We start from the raw sequence: 16,339 nt of genomic DNA, 5'->3' as shown, positions 1-16,339 counted from the left end.
TTAACATTTAGCTTTTAATTATTAATATAGATATTTATCATTAACATGCGGATTTTTTTTAATGAATTCATTAACATGAGGATAATAATGAAGAAGACTTTTATTAAAAAAAAAAAACAAGAAGAGATAAGAGTAAAGTGGTGTAACGAACATGGAAAAGATCAGTACAGGTTCAGCAGTGCAAATCAATCATATACAAATGTTATTCAACCAGACATTTTGGTAGATAGATATGTAGATATTTAGATGTTAGCATAAAACTAGGTAAGAACAAAACGTCTTTGTATATATGCTGGATTCTCAGGTATCTTATGACATCATAAATAGTGATTTAATTCTCTATTTTTTTATTAATTTCAAATTACTTCTTGTATGTAAATTCTTTCTTTAGATTTTATAATTATTAAAAAAATTAGTCATGCCATTTTTGAAGTTTTAATAATTTCAAAATTAATGTAACTGACTTTTGATACTTTGAAAGTTTAAAGAAGAATTTTTAAGTAATTTGAAGTTGACGAGAAACCTAGAAAAAAAATTAGATTCGTAGGAATCGAAGAAAGATACAAAGAGAATTATAATAACTTATATATATTATTCAATTAATTAAGTTAAACCCCTTTATAACCTACAAGATTAAAAGTGACTAACTGATTAAAAAATATGAAGGATTTGTTTGGATGGTTGCGAGTTTTGGATTTTCGATTTTTAAATGCATTTTTCAAAACAAAATATTTTTAGCAAAAATGGAACTAAAATGATTTAACAGTTTTACACTCATTTTCAAAGTCAAGAAGAAGGATTTTGTGAATTTGGTTTAATTTTAAAAAAACACATATTTTTCACATTTGACAATCGCATTTTTGTTGTCACCACCACTACCATTACCACCACCATCGCTACCTTTCGCTGTTACTGTCGCTGTCGTCATCGCTACTACCAAGGTCCTCGCTGTCGCCACCACCATCGCTATCACCATAGTCACCACCACCACCCAGCCACCAGATTACTACCACTATCACCACCACAACCAATGCCACCACCACCACCACCACCACAAGGTCACCACCATCGCCACCGTCATTGTCACCATCACCATCATTGTCATCGCTGCTACCACAAATACCACCTCTACTGTCACCATCAACACTAATACCATGACCACCATCGTCATCGACACCATCAGCATTGCTAACACATCCATCACCATTGCCTATATCGCTACTACCACCACAACCACCATTAGCATCTCTATCGCTATTGCTGCTAACACCACCACCATCACCATTGTTGTCACCGCATACAAAACACTAGTGCATAAAGAGCATTCTACGATGGTTGAAATAAACTTTCTACGATGGTTTCAAACCGTCTTAGAAAAAAACACCTTTCTAAGACAGTTCTTAACCAAAAATTGTCTTATAATGGTGTCCTTTTAAGACGGTTTTTAGCTTAGAACCATTTTAGAATGGTGTCCTTCTAAGATGTTTTTAGTTAAGAACCGTCTTAAAAAAATGTCCTTCTAAGACGGTTCTAAGCTAAAAATCATTTTATAATGATTTTTTTTAAAAAAAATTGAGAATTTTAAGACGGTTCTTTCAAAAATCGTCTTAGAAAGTACACACTTTTCTAAGACGGTTTTTGAAAAAACCCTCTTAGAATCATTTTTATAAAAAAAAATAAAAAAATTGATAAGTAGACTTTCTAAGACGGTTTTTTAAAGAACCATCTTAGAATGTATTTTTTAAAACAAAAAAAAGTTAAAAATTTGAGGATTTTAAGATGTTTTTTTTTCTATGAACCGTCCTAGAATGTATTTCTTTTAAAAAAATTACTTTAATGAAAAAAGTTCTAATCAATTCGTTTTACAAATTTGGCTTCCAGTGAAGGAAATATGTTTCTTTTCCCATTCCACCTCCACATGCATAAATTACTACCAATTAGACCAACAATCTGAAATAATAGTTTAGAGATTTCAAAATCATAAATCTTCATTAAATTAAATATGTTAGCATTATCTAATTATGACGTTGGCCTATTGTTTTTATTATTCAAATGCAAATTATTTAGCCACAAATTTTGGTCAAATACAGAGGCTTCATTAAATTTTGAAACAGACTATCAAAATTGAAATTTGAATTTCATTTGGTATTAAAAAGGATGTATACTTTGTAAAAATTATGGCATTATCCTATTTTATCTTTCTGAGTTTGAGGAATTAGAAAATGGCACTGCATTTAAAAACTCAACAAAAAAAATTTTAAAAAATAGCGAAACTCACCAGAGTTTATAGTACTTCCAACACCACCATAATCCATGAACATACCCTATAAATTAACAGCTCAAATAATATTGATCACTAAAAGTAAAATATCAAAATATAAATTATAATATAATAAGTGACATGAGAACCTGAGAGCATGCTCTTTGAAGTTATTGTTATATCTGGGTAAGCTTTAATCTATTTGACTCTAGTTGCTGCACATAAGCCTATTCCACACACAGAAACAAAATGTAGTGAAATTTAAGTCTCCTTGAGTTTCCACCTTCTGCAACAATGTAAGTGTTATTTCTCATCAAGTAGTTGAATTTGTATAACAATATATGTAGGACTCACCTTTTTCCTTAAATGACTTTTCCTTGTAGCCTCTCTGTTTTGAGCCAAACGTCTCAATGTATGAGGCCAACAAATAAATCTTACCTTACATCCTACGCAAAATCATTTAATAAAAAAAGAGTTTGGAAAATTAAGGGTTTTGAGAAATTTAAAAGAGATTATAAGTTCAAACCTCTTTGCATCCATTCTACAAAAAATGATCAATATACACAACATATTCTCTGACTGTGTAGATCCAAGCACACTATACATTTGCCATATTAATGTTGCCACATTCCACTAGGCAAAAACCAAAATTTGAACCCTACAACTACAAGTTATATGCAAAGCAAAACCTACATACATTATAACATCTGAGATAACAAATGAAAACTGGGAGTAGCATCAATGATCAAACTTTAGACAACATAAGAACAAGGCCTCGCCCATTTTTTAAAAAATAAAATCTAATAGGAAAAAAATTGTGCATTATGTTTACTCTATTGTGTAGTAGGTTGTCCAATGGATTTATCGATTGAGAGGTATAAACATGCAAATTCATGGAAAATAGTCAGCGCCTTACTTAGGATCCAAATATCCTACTGTCCCACGAACTATTCTAGAAACATGGGAGGCTCCATCCACTGCAAGTTTTGAGAGACCAAAATCCGAAACCTTGGCTCTCATTTGTTTGTCAAGAAGAATGTTGTTGTTTTTTAAGTCTCGATGGATGACTGGATGAACACAACCCATGTGAAGATACTCAATCCCTGAACAAGCATGAGAATAACACAATCAATAACAATGTGATTTATAGTTAGGGGAAAGGCCATTCCATCATAAAATTGGTGAGGAAAAAAGTAAAAATGCTATCATCTTAATGATACATAAGCAATATAACAAACCTTTTGTAAAGTCTTCTGCAATCTCAAGGTGCTTCATCCAATTGATACTCCATCCATGTGTTAATGGGCCTACAATAAGTTAAGAATGGTTGAGCATATGTATTTCAAATCCTTGATTTAAATCATGTAGGCTTACATACGGTAAAGATGTTCCTTAAGAGTTCCATTATGCATGAACTCATAAATAAGCATGTTATTTCCTTCATCTCAACAATACTAGAGAAGTTGTACCAAGTTTTTGTGATGTATTCTTGAGAGAAGAGTTACCTGGATTGAATGAAAATATAACTATCATATGAATGTACTCAATACCAGCCAACAGAGTTTAGCAAGAATGTTGAAACTAGTTTTCTTTCTCACATGCCTTATCTTGAAACCAAATAAGGAGAGAGAGAAAAGAAAACAAGGCAAAACAAAGAAATAAACCATAGATCACGATACAAAAATGTAACTAAGCAAATGTAGCTGGAGTAGCTACAACATTGGATTACCAAAAGGGGTTTAAGAAATGAAGGTTACCTCATTGGAGAACTCCCATTTTCCCCGATAGGAATTACTAGTTAGAACTTTAATTGCTATCTCTTTTCCATCTTTCAGTTTCCCATAATAAACAACTCCAAAACCTCTTAAACTAATTTTTTTTTTTCTCAAAATCATTTATAGAATTTTAAATTTCAGAAAAGTTGAAGCAGTGTGCAGCTTCAAAAGGACCAATGCTCTTAGAAGAATCCATACTTTGAGAAGGGTGAGAAAAAAGGTTGTTTGTAAAGCATGTAAACAAGTATATCAAATTTTGCAATCTCAAAAATCTCAAAACGAAATAGTATGTTTTTTAATTCCGAATCCTACTTTGTTCATAATATTTTTTCTTTCCTTTATGCATAACAAAGCACGATATAATGGTGGCCACAAGTAGAACAACTGCTGAACCAATAATCGCATACAAGTGACTTTTTTTTCTACTACCTTTATGAAGATTTGTTTTTCCAGTGAAGTTGTTAAGGAGAAAATTAGAAGTAGTGGTCATCATAATGTGAAAATGGTGATGGGGGTATTATAAAATTTGGACAAAAGGGATAAGAATGAACTCAGAACAAATATATTGATATTTGAAGTATTACATTGCAAGGAGAAAATTTAGAATGTATAATATAGTACCGAAGGACTATCATATTAGTTGACACATAAGTCAACAACTCACATGTCTTGGAACTTAAAACCTATATTAATTAATTAATAAAATTTCAAATAAAGTTTATTCTCTACTTTTTATTTTTAGTTTTAAACAAAGCTGCTTATAAGTCATAACTAACAAACCTCACAAACAAGAACATATGCCACATTTCTATATTCATTAATTGAAGAAAGTATAAATATACATACCGTATCTACAACCACATGATCAAGAGATGGAACATAACCATGCAATCCATCACTACCTCCATGACCTATAAAGATAAAACAAATCACTCCAGATCCATCACAAAATGGTAAAGACATAATGGAATAAGAAATTTAAACTACCTATCCAGTCCATTGCATAGACACCAAAGTTGCATGTTGTTAATTGCCTTTGCAAAGTCCGCATATCTTTTAGTGAAAAATAAGAACCAAGTCAAAGAAGTGGGGATGAGGGATAAATCTTATTATCTTACATTAGAAATAATCAAAAGAAAGATTTAAATATATTGATAATCACATGAAAAAAATCTAATGTCGAAAAACAAAAAGCAGACTACAATAGTTCCATTAATCATCAAGAGAAAGCAATTGTTCAAAGAAGTAGACAAAGCAATTAAGCAAGATTACATTTGTTCATTAAGCCGGTGAATGATGATTAGAATGCCCTTAAAAGAACAAAAGAGAAAATAACTTGAAATTCGATGGAGATGATCAATTCGATGATGGATCCAACAAATTGTGAATCTGACTATACACTCTGTCTCTAATGGAAGAATAAGGAAACTTATCTATCACCTCACTTCCAAAAGCAAAAACCAGAACTCTTCTAGCAGTCTCTATGTCAATGCCACAAACTTGGAAATATAGGAGTTTACTTTCTTCTAGGTCGCTTATAGCAGCTCCATGGGAGCACTTAACATCATCAACCACAATATGAAGATTCGATTGAACATTTATAGTCGCACGAGGTTCAAGCAGAAGGTTTCTTGTTAACGGTCCTGCATCTGTCTACTGATTATATCTACACAACAATGAAAAACAAAAATTCCTACCTGTTAACCTTAATGTTTCCATCAAAAACTATTTCTCCCTCTGAATGTGTAACAATGCATTTATGGAGTTGTCAAGAATAGCCGCGTGGATGATCCAACACAAGAGTATTGTGCAGATCCAGTGTTTGATCATCAACAGACAAGTGCAAAGTTGATAACTCTATGATGGTGTATGGGCCTAATTGTTAGATATAAAGATTGTGCCTCCCCAATTTTCCTCTTGTGCTTACCTTTGTAAGCTCATATGTACTAGAAGCTTCCTACATGCAAAAACAATTAACAGAGAATCTCACAATTCGATCTTCATAAATTCCTAAACATAAAGGGAATAGAAGGTTGACCTGGCGAATGGAGGTCCATTTGATGTGAGCAGCATGGAAAGACTAAGTTTGAATATAAGAATGCGTAAGCTTTGCACCTTGACCAATCATTGCCTCAAATGTAGCATTTCTCTAGTAAGAGTCATTTTGATTCTCTTGAGAAGCAAGAAAATCCTCAATTATATTGAAGTGTTCTCCTTTCTCGACAATGATGAGAACCCTAGGATTGAAGAGTTGCATGGCGTCGGAACCCTCGGTGGTGGGAGTGGGAGGATGCATGTTGTCCAACTGGATGAGGATGTCGACGTGGAAACCCTCGAGGACATAGGCGAGAGTTAAATCGGGAGCAGCGATTCCGCTGATGGAGCAGAAGAAGTCGCCGATGGGGAAAGTGCAGATGAATTGGGAGACTCATTCGAGGATAGATGAAGAAGATGTGGGATTGGCGGATGAATGAGAGGTCGGTGAAGCGGAAGGGCTCGTCGCAATGGGAGGGCCATGGAGTGGAGAAGAGGGATTAGGAGGAGGAGAATGGAGTGAGGGTGGGAAGCGGTGGAGGGAAGAATGAAGTGAGGGTGGGAAGTGAGGAGGAAGTTGGAGGGAAAGATATGCAGAGGGAGATGGAGACAGGGTATAAGAGAGGGGGAAGAGAAGAGAATGGATAGGAAATTAGGGTTAGGATTAAGGTTGGAGAGGAAGGGGCCGAGAGGGAGAGAATTGGAATGAGAGAGAAGAGAAAGAGTTATAAATTAAAAACACTAACTTCTAAGACAATTTTCATAAAATCGTCATGGAATGAAAGCCATTCTAACGGTTTTTGGAAAATCATAGTACAGTGGTAGTTTCGAAGAGGGGTTTTGTAAAACTATCTTTGTTGACAATCTCATATTTACAAAATTACTACCGTGTGGCATTCTAAGATGGTTTCCACATAACCTTCTTAGAACATGCATCGTAAAAAAATAGTTTTTTTAGTACTGAAAGCACTCATGAAATAATTTTAATATAATATGAAACTTTCAAAATGAATTTATTTTAAAACTAATCATATATTGAAACCTGATTTTAAATTTTAATGAAACTAAAACTAAAAACTGGTAGTTATTTTTAAAATTTTCAAAACTCAAACCTAAAGATCACCCCCAAACAGGGCCTAAAGTGACCATTTATTTCATCTTTAAATGCAATAACACATTTTTTTTGGTATATGCAGGGACTAAAATCCCAAACTAAAACCCACAAAAGAAAGAAACTATAGATAAATCTGCAAGCAAAGCTATTTGGACCTAGGCAAAAGGCCTTTCAAACACATGAATGCCAAACTCCATTTGCAAACCACGCTTAGCAAAGCAATCTACCACTTGATTGGCTTCTCTAAATATATAGGAGCAGCTCACTCCATTAACTTGATTAGCAATAGCAACAACTTGATTAGAAATATCATAACACTAATGACCACGAGCACAATCACTATTGGCAATCTAAATTGCAAGAGCTGAACCAGATTCAACTTGAACTAGGTCATGGATACCTCTCTCCTTGATGATCACAAGCACAATCACTATTGGCGATCTGAACTACAAGAGCTGAATTAGATTCAACTTGAACTAGGTCATGGATACCTCTCTCCTTAATGAGCTTTAATCCATGATACATTGCCCATAATTTTGCTTGCACCATTAAGTATGAACCCAACTTGCAAGAGAAAGCAAACACAAAGGCTCTGAGGTGATCATGCAACCCCCCCCCCCCACAAGTTGCCTCATTCCCCCTCGTAGTTGCTCGTCACAATTTAGCTTCATGGACCCAGCAGGGAGGATCTCCATCTAATGATGGCCTCCGTAGGGCTTCCATTGGGGCTAGAAGTTGATGTTAAGTGTTTTGAGAAGACGCTTGATATTTCTTGAGTTCTAGTTGTCGCTTCCACTATCACTTGCTCAGGATTCATATTCACACTCTGGAAAATGTACTTATTCCTCACCCTCCATAAGGTATCCAACCCCACTACAAAAAGAATGTGCCTGCTCTGATGTCTAGCATCATTCCTTACTAAATTACTTTCTAGCCAATTGATGCGAATCCAAAAACTGACCAAATACAGGGACCCATGACCAGGAATAGAACCAAATAGTCAGGGGATACCCTCCAACAAATGGTATCAGCCATACTTAACAAGGCCCAAGTGGAGAATGATGAAGGCCCAGAGGCACTACCAAGAATCTTGATTGTTGTTGAAGGCCCATGCCATTTTTTTCTATTTTTGTTTTAATTTCAAATTAAATAAAATTGGTGTCTTTCCAGCTGCACTTCAGATACACTATATGTATTGAACTCGTTTTCAATAGAAGGACTTTTAGCATTTTGCGAATATTTTATGAGAGTTTCTCTCTGGGTTCCTTGTTGAACCAATATCAGACTTATCAAGGTAATCCTTGTGGTGTCTACCTTGACTTATCTCCCGTTTTTGGAAGTGGCATCATCCAAACTCTGTGACCTGTATCAAGCAATCCACTCCTAGTAAGGATCACATCATCTGGTATCAAAGCTTCGGCTCTTGATACAGGTTCTATCCTATCCAATTTTTATTTTTTCTTTGTAATTTGTCTCAGGTTCCTGTTTTGTTCTGTAATTTGTGTTCTTGTTTGCGTGTCTGCTTGCGTTCTTGTTTGTGTGTTTGTTTGCGTTCTTGTTTGTGTGTCTGTTTGTGTTATTGTTTGTGTCTGGTTTATGTTCTTGTTTCGTTATTGCTTCGCTCTTGTTCTTGATTCATTATGTTTCAAAATTTTGTTTGAATTCTGTTTCTAATTATGTTTGGGGACAATTTTGCTTGCTGGATGAATTTGGGGTTTAGGGTTTAGGAGGCCAAATTTCCTAATTGCCTATTGAAAAAATTGCCTAAATTATCCTAGACAAATTTTGAAAAGAAAGCATTTTAAGAAAAAGTTGTAGAAAGTTAAAAAAAAAGTTGGTGTTTGATCTTTGAATGCAAATTTGGGGTAGTTAGAGGCATTTTTTGGCAAAAATCGTGGACCAAGTCCTTTTTAGGATTTTTAAGGGATTCTCCTCTCAATTTTGAGCATTTTGATATATAGTGGGCCTTTAACAGACAACTGTAGCAAAAGTTATGACTATTTATCGAGGTAATCCTTGTGGTGTCTGCCCTGACTTATCTTCCATCTCTGAAAGTGGCGTCATCCAAACTCTATGACCTATGCTAAGCGATCCGCTCCTAGTAAGGATCACATCACCAATCCATTAAGTTCATATTGAAGGAAGAATTACTAGTAGATCCAAATCATAGTCCCTAAAGAAATGGATCACATTCTTATCAGCCTTTAAGCAAATAACACAAGTTACATCATTAGTCAAATGGCTCTTGACCAACATGCCAAAGAAAAAGTTTTGATTCTCTCCATGCCCTTCCAACTCCACAAAATATGAAACATATGGATGTGACTCCCGTTATTAAGAGGAAGTAGGCTGCTTTTAAAGTGAATTTTCCATCTCTTGGACCTCTCCACACAAACTCATCTTTAGTACCATTCAAAGGAATAGGAAGAACAAAAATAGCATTTTGCTCATTGCCAGGCAGCAAATGATGGATATGATTGATATCCCATCTATATATGATTATGACTTGTGTAATTAGCAACCACTTTGATGCTTTCTTCATCGGGAATATCTTGTATGGCCAGCCCCATTAGAGGAGGAAAATCTAAAAGCCAAGGATCACTCCAAAACTTAGCTTTAGACCCATCTTCTATTCTCCATTGCACATTCAAATTGAAGGGATTCCACACATCACATAACCCCTTCCAGAGATTTGAGCTATTTGTTCTTAAAGCCATCTTAGGAATAATATCACTCCTGCATCTGTATTTCGTTCAAACCACCTCCACCCACAATTTGTTTGGTTCATTACATAACTACCAATAGTTCTTTAGCATGAAAAAGTGAATTTATATGCCAAGCATTGCAAAGACCAAGGCCTCCATTGTCCTTTCCTGGGTTGACAAATTTGGGCCCAGGCAACCATGTGAAGGGTTGAATGGTTTTATGATCATTAGTATCCCCCCATAGAAAGTCTATGTACTTCCCATCTAGAGTATCATAGATATGTCGGGGAAGAAAAGTTGCTTTCATAGCATAAGAGGGAAGCACCGCAAAAACAAATTTTGTCAAAGTTAACCTTTCCGTGAAGGAGAGAGTCTTCGCCTTCCAATTACTTAGCCTCTAGTTAACTTTATCAATAATACTTTGGTACATAGCTGTATTCACCCATTTATGAAACAAGGGCACACCAAGATATTTTCTGAGATCATTAGTCATTTGGAAATTAAAGGTCTCACTAATCTAATTTTTAACATTCAAGCCTACATTTTTCAAAAAGAAAATTCTTGTTTTCTCATTACTAACCTTCTGACTAGAGCTTTCACAAAACAATTCTAAGCAATTTGAATAATATCCACTTGATCCATACTTGCTTTCACAAAAAGAACACAATTTTTAGAGAAATCCAAATGGGATAAAGGTGGGTCACTGCTAGATAAACAATTCAATAAGATGAAATAAGCACTCCATACATAGAACAAAGAGATAAAGGGAGATCGAATCTCCTTGTTGCTTGCCCCAAGAAGGTTCAAATTCATCAAGCACCTCGTTATTCCATAACATTCTCATCTTAGGAGTGTTGATAAAGCCAAAACCAATGAGATGAAGGAATGAGGAAGACAAATATCCTAGAGCATCCTCTAACAAAGTTCCAATTAAGTATGTCATAGGCTTTCTCGAGATCTAGTTTAACGATCATCCATCCCTTATTCCTTGTCTTAGTCTTCATGGAACGCATAACCTCCTATGTGATGATAATGTTAACACTACTATACGTTTGGGGAACAAAGCTACATTGATTGGGGGCTAACCATGTCTCCATCACTGTCTTAAGGCTATGAGCTAGAACCTTTGTGAGAACCTTGTAGGAGACATTACAAAGTCCTATGGGTCTCATATGTTTCGAAAAGGTCACATTATCTACCTTCAGAATAAACATAATGAATGTCTCATTTACATCTGCTATGTCTCCAATATTATCTTCCATCATATGAATCAAATCACACAAAGCAAGCCCAGCAATACTCCATTGTGATTGGTAAAATATTGTTTGCAGGCCTTCTAGACTTGGGGCCTTAAATCCCATCATCCTCCTTATGGCTTCATGAATCTCTTCATCAAATATACCTTGACCCAACTCCCCAATATCCTACTCATCTAGACTATAAACTATTATTTTAACAAAAAGGTAGAAAGTTACCTAGATCTTTAAACAAGTCCTTATAATAACTAGTCGCCATCCCTTCCAAAGTCGTGGGATCTTCTACCTAATCTCCAACTTCTTTCTAAAGCATCTCAACCTTGTTTTTGCTTCTACGAATAATGGTAGTTGTAACACCCATTGTTACTATTATGATTTCTCTTGATTTATTTGTGAAATTATGAAGTAAAGGAATTAATTTAAAATAAATTGCCCGACATCATTTTTGAAAATAATGAATAACTTTTACCATTGCTTAAAAAAATGTTACTATTGGAGACCTTTCAAAATGATAAATAATACTCGTTATACAAAAAATAAGGCGTTTATCAACATCATATTTTTCAATAAGAAACAACTTAATTTATAAAATGCTTGATTTCCATTAAACCAATACAAAAAAATAAAAGCTAATTTATACATTCTTGATAAAACTTTGTTAAACAACTACATTATACAATTATAACAGTTTTACAGTTTTGATATCATATACTTAATACATTTGAATCACTACGAAGAAGGATAACAACATAAGATTAAAACCTAATCTACTCTCCTTTGTACAACAAAAGACAGAGACTTAGAGTACTGACTCAAAGAAAACCCAACCTTATATACTCATTTCAAAACTCTCGAGGCACCATCAACAGATCCTTCTTCTTCTCGAACAAGTACAACCACCTTTTTAGTACTTGTCGCAACTTTCCCATCTGATCTTCGTTGTTGGCATCGAGTCCATCATTATCTGAAAAACAAAGAGTGTATGAAATGAGTCACCCATCTCCTCTAAAACTGCAAGAAAATGACCTTACAGTCACAAACATAAATATTAACCACTACGATGTGGTTCTCTCATGGTCTCACTCGCAATCTTGTTCACATTTCTAACAGATTCTAAACTTATCACGCTACGAGCACGTGCCACTAGAACTTCCAGAACTTAGTGGTCTTACACAATTTAAGTCAAATGACTATTGGGAGTACACTCATTGTCACGGTACAATGACAAGGTTCTCACCAACATAGTTATGGCTTGCATTTTTCAGGGTTGCCAAGTCGATATTATGGAAGCACGACCACAAACATGTAGAAGCAAAGCTTCATGGTGAATCAAAGGTGATTCAAAGGTGTTTTGATGATAACAATGATGATAACAAAAGATGATGACAAAGGTGATGACAAAAAGCCCAAAGGTCAATCAAAGAACAACTCAAGTAAATCAAAGATCAATCAAGAACAATTCAAGAGTTCAAGATAAGAATCAAGAAGAATTCAAGACTCAAGAAGAAAGTCTAGAGACAAGAATCAAGATTCAAGGTTCAAGATCTCAAGAATCAAGATCAAGATTCAAGACTCAAGATTCAAGAATGAAGAGAAGACTCAATCAAGATAAGTATTAAAAAGTTTTTCAAAACTTTGAATAGCACATGAGTTTTTGACAAAACCTTTTACCAAAGAGTTTTTACTCTCTGGTAATCGATTACCAGATTGTTGTAATCGATTACTAGTAGCAAAATTGTTTTGAAAAAGTTTTCAAATTGAATTTACAACGTTCCAATTATTTTCAAAAAGCTGTAATCGATTACAATGTTTTGGTAATCGATTACCTATGCCTCTGAACGTTGAAATTCAAATTCAAATGTGAAGAGTCACATCCTTTCACACAAAAGCTTTGTGTAATCGATTAAACTAATTTGGTAATCGATTACCAGTGTTTGTTTCTGAATAAATCAAAAGATGTAACTCTTCAAAAGGGTTTTGACTTTTTCAAATTGGTTTTAAGTTTTTCTAAAAGTTATAACTCTTCTAAATGGTCTTCTTGACTAGACATGAAGAGTCTATAAAAGCAAGGCTTTGTTATACACTTATTAATTCATTCAATACTTTTCACATTCATTTGATCAATTCTTTACAAGCCTTGAATCTCTTTGAACTTCTTCTTCTTCTTCTTCTTTGTACCAAAATCTTTCTGAAGTTTTCTGGTTTTCCAAACCTTGAAAACTTGTGCTATTCATCTTTTCATCTCTTCTCCCTTTGCCAAAAAGAATTCGCCAAGGACTAACCGCCTGAATTCTTTTGTGTCTCCCTTCTCCCTTGTCAAAGAATTCAAAACGACATAGTCTGAGAATTCTTTTGATTCTTCCCATTCCCTAATACAAAAGTGTTCAAAGGACTAACCGCCTGAGAATTCTTTTGTATCCCCATTCACAAAGCATCAAAGGTTTAACAACCTGAGATCTTTGTCTCAACACATTGGAGGGTACATCCTTTATGGTTCAAGTAGAGGGTACATCTACTTGGGTTTGACTGAGAACAAGAGAGGGTACATCCCTTGTGGATCTTTGCTTGTAAAAGGATTTTTACAAGGTTGAAAGAAATCTTAAGGACCGCAGGTCGCTTGGGGACTAGATGTAGGCACGGGTTGTTGCCGAACCAATATAAAAACTCTTGTGTGTTTGTTTCCTTCTTCCCTACTCTTTTAACTTTCCGCTGTGCATTTAATTTTTGCTTTTACTTTCTGTTAAGTTTCTCTTCTACTCCTCATTCTCTTAACAATTTAGTAAAAGCCTTAGAAGAGTAATTTTTTAATTAGTAAAGGTTTAGGAATAATTAATTCAACCCCCCCTTTCTTAATTATTCTGAGGCCACTCGATCCAACAAAACTCAGTGCCACACCCCCAAGAAACAACAAGTTAGCGATCCATCCTTCAGGTACCACTCTGTATGGTCATCCAATCTCTGAGGACTAACTCCCAAACAACTTTCCTCACTAGAATTGTCTTTATTCACCTATGTGGGATTCTTCAATCATAGGTACTTGGTGATGGTTGAAGAACAAAACATGAGCTTGAGGCCTCACCCTCGACTCCTCAACACAAAGATTGAAAATCACCACACTAGGTGATTATTCCGACTCCACCTCTCATCATTCACACTTAACACAAGTATAATTTCCTACATGGCTACTTTATGCTTACTTCTCCAACTGACATCCATGTTTTTCCTCACGTTCCTCACGATGTATGTTGTCTTGATGTGCTACGTCATGAATATAATGTATCTACCACGATTCTCTCATCGTTAGGGAAAGATGACTTCTCCTTCTTTCCCTATAACCAAGATATTAAACTATTCCAAACACATCACAACACACAATAAAATTCCCAAGGCATCGTCACACATTTCCATGAATTGAGTCCATGTCCTATCTCACGTTTTTTTAAATTTTATGTAATCCTTTCTTCTCACAAGATTATACGGGGTTTATCGTAATTCCTGCTCTCCAACCAAAGGACCTAAGGCTCATTCTAAGTCCACTTCATAATAATGTATTCCAATGTGCAAAGGTATCTGGTGTTTACTAAGTCCAAATGATTCATTAGATTCACACTTTTGTTAAGTTTTTATTTATTGTTCATCACAATGAACCTTTATTAATATTAGGGTTGAATCCTAGTCTCTACAAATGCACTCATGCATTGAGTCCATTTGCTCCCTCCTCAAGGATTTCCTAATCCTTAGTCACAAAAATAATTTTCAAAGTCAGCATATAAGCACACACCAATCAAGGTTTCTAGCACACAATTTGCTTGAGGGTCATAAGTCCTCCTGGTCTCCAATTCAGTCAGTAACAATTCAATAATATCAATTAAGGTGCAAGAAATTCATGCTTAAATCAATTCAATTCTCAATTCATAGATACTTAGTAAAATTAGCTTCTCCTAACCTAACATTAAAACCTATTTATGTATCTCATAGTTCTCATACACTAAGGAAATTCCAATTGAACTTCATTTGGAAGTCATTCGTACACATTCTGCAGGGTTCTAACCTTGAGCCTAGCTTGACCTACGCTTAAGCTTGGCTCATCCCACGCTTAAGCCTGAAATTCAGTAGCTCAACTTCCTTTGCATACCATCCTTCTTAGGCTTGGTTCAGCCTACACTTAAGCTTGGCTCAACCTATGCTTAAGCTTGGTTCCAGCCAAACTTAAGCTTGAAAATTATCAACTCGTCTTTCCTTGCAAATCATTTTGCTTAAATGTGAGTAGCTCTTCACTTAAGCGCCATGTCTTCACAGAACTTCGAAAAATGAGTTTTTCACTTTCAATGGCTTCCAAATCAACCTTAATAGGATCCCAAACATCTTAAACATGTTTACCCATCCCAAATACCCGAAATAAAAATAATTTACAAGTTATAAATGAAGTGACAAAAATACCACAAGAAAAGGGATTGAATTACGATTTTGAAAAACCTTTTGAGCTTCCTTTGAAAACAAAAAGGTTTTTTATGATAGTTCAGAATGAAGATTTGTTTTGAGCTCATGATGGAAATTCAAATTGCTTAGAATGAAAATGTAAATAATTTTAAAAAAAAGTTCGTTTGCATATTAAAGCTTTTGTTTCAAAGACAGTTGTTTACTTAACACCTTTTGATAAAAACAAAGTTTAGTTTAGTTGTTAAGATGAAAGGTTAACAAATTTAGTGTTTTGATCAAAAACAATTTTCATATTTATGCAAAGCAAAGTAAAAAGTAAGAAGAAAGAGGAGTGCACAAAGGTTTTTGTAATGGTTCACCCCAACCTTAAGCTACGTCTAGTCCTCACCCTTAAAGATGAGATTTCACTAACACAATCAGTTCACAACTAGACCAGCAACCATTAGGTTTCAAAAACCTGCTAGTTTCCCACTTGACAATCCTAGCCTCGACTAGACCAGCTACACTAGTGGGTTTCACCTTTGGTACCCACTGTTTGACTTTTAGAGAAAAAAATGGATTTGTGTTTAACTACATAGAATGCAGATTTTCACCTCACAATGAAGGATTCCACTCAGGAATTTGATCTCATGCTTCTATCTAAGAATATTATAGACTTTTCAAGTTTAATATAGAAGTGGGTCACTCTCATAGAGAAGGTTGAAGCTAAAATGCATATTTCTCAATTAGAGATTTACTCTTGTTGTATTGTTTTG

The 16,339-nt window shown here is 34.8% G+C and overlaps 1 pseudogene; it reads right to left on the bottom strand.

Annotated features, from left to right (window-relative positions):
* Window positions 1–2,452: 2,452 nt before the first annotated feature.
* Window positions 2,453–6,775, bottom strand: LOC100793381 (protein ABCI7, chloroplastic-like; annotated as a pseudogene).
* Between the last annotated feature and the right edge of the window lie 9,564 nt (window positions 6,776–16,339).

The sequence above is a fragment of the Glycine max genome, chromosome 4 (genome assembly GCF_000004515.6).
Source record: "Glycine max cultivar Williams 82 chromosome 4, Glycine_max_v4.0, whole genome shotgun sequence".
NCBI classification, from domain to species: Eukaryota; Viridiplantae; Streptophyta; class Magnoliopsida; order Fabales; family Fabaceae; genus Glycine; species Glycine max.
This window is presented reverse-complemented; position numbering and strand designations above follow the sequence as displayed.